Source organism: Arvicanthis niloticus, chromosome X (genome assembly GCF_011762505.2).
Source record: "Arvicanthis niloticus isolate mArvNil1 chromosome X, mArvNil1.pat.X, whole genome shotgun sequence".
In the NCBI taxonomy this organism is placed as follows: Eukaryota; Metazoa; Chordata; class Mammalia; order Rodentia; family Muridae; genus Arvicanthis; species Arvicanthis niloticus.
In genome coordinates this window covers 1,985,875-1,987,365 of record NC_047679.1, presented here as the reverse complement: position 1 = coordinate 1,987,365, position 1,491 = coordinate 1,985,875, and the positions used below count along the sequence as shown (strand labels likewise).

At 35.9% G+C, this 1,491-nt stretch overlaps 1 non-coding gene across 1 annotated transcript; it reads left to right on the top strand.

Annotated features, from left to right (window-relative positions):
- Positions 1–239: 239 nt before the first annotated feature.
- LOC117695704 (U6 spliceosomal RNA) lies at positions 240–346 on the top strand. Its single transcript, XR_004604726.1, has one exon. It is a non-coding gene; the product is annotated as a U6 spliceosomal RNA (small nuclear RNA).
- Positions 347–1,491: the final 1,145 nt, after the last annotated feature.

Below are 1,491 nucleotides of genomic sequence, written 5' to 3'. Positions count from 1 at the left end.
CATCAGAGCTTTAACTAATAATAATGAATAACAGCAATCAATATGATTTTATTTAAAAAGCTTTATATCTGGTAAGATATGCAGCTTAGTTTTTCCTTCACATTTTCTCTTTGATCTTCTTGGCCTTTATCTCTTTTATATAAATTTTAGAATCAGCTCTTCTAGTTCTATGTTTAAAACTGTTCTGGATTTATGAGTAGAATTATCTTGAATATATAACATTTTAAAACACTGTGCCTGTGCTTGATTTGGAGGTACATATACTGAAATTAGAATAACACTGAGAAGATTAGCATGGCCTCTGAACAAAGATCACATGCAGATTCCTGACATGGTCCAGATGGTTTTTGCCACTCTATTCACAAAAAATAGGAAATGGAAATAACCTAAATGTCCTCAACATGTGAATAGATATGAAAGTGTGGTACATATATACCATGGAATACTATTCAGATGTAAAAAAAGGAATAATGAAATTTGCAAATAAGTGTAGCTCTCATCCCTCTCCAAAGAAACTTCTTTTTTTTTCAGAAAATGGAGACCATTACAGAAAACCACCGAAGGTCACGATACAGAGATCAATTAATTATCGGGAGGCCAGCCTCAATAGATACATTTACAGTACAACTGTGTACTGAAGGCTTCAGGACCACTGAGAAATAAGGGTGGAAATATTGTAGGAGTCAGAACAGGGAACAGGAAGACTGCTGTGATATTGTATCTCTTAGAAATGACAGGGAAGCTACACTCATGATACTTTGTCAATATGGCTGCCTAAACAAGACCTGAACAATGACAATACCAATAGACATGTTAATCCAGAAGTGGGAAATCACACCTATGTACTGCCCCTCGACAAAGAACTATACAGACCTAGCAATTATTGAGAAAAGGGAAATTAGCCTATCCTAAAGGATAAGCACCATACTTGGTTATCTGATACAAAGTTGTCAGCTCTGAGATGACAAGATACACAGAAGCAACAGGAGGTAGACTCAGTAGATTGTATTTATGTGTTTATATATTTTCTTAGTCACTATTTTATTACTGTTTTGATACACCACGACCAAGGCAACTCTTATGAAAGAAAGCATTTAATTGGGACTTTTTTTTTTTTTCAGTTTCAGAGGTTTAATCCATTGTCATCATGGCAGAGAACATGGTGGCAGGCAGGCTTGGTGCTAAAGAAATAGCTGAGAGCTACATCCTAATCTACAATCAGAGACAGAGAGAGAGAGACAGAGAGAGAGAGAGAGAGAGAGAGAGAGAGAGAGAGAGAGAGAGCAAAACAAGGCCACACCTACTATACTTCTTAAAGAGTGTGGCACCAGTGACTAATCATTCAAATAGATGAGCCTATGGAACCCATTCTTATTTAAACTAATATATATATATATATATATATATAGTAAATAAAAAGGAGGCCATCAATTTGAAAGGGAGTGAGACATATTGGAGGGGGTGGAAGAAAGAAAGAAGAAAGGGAAGGGG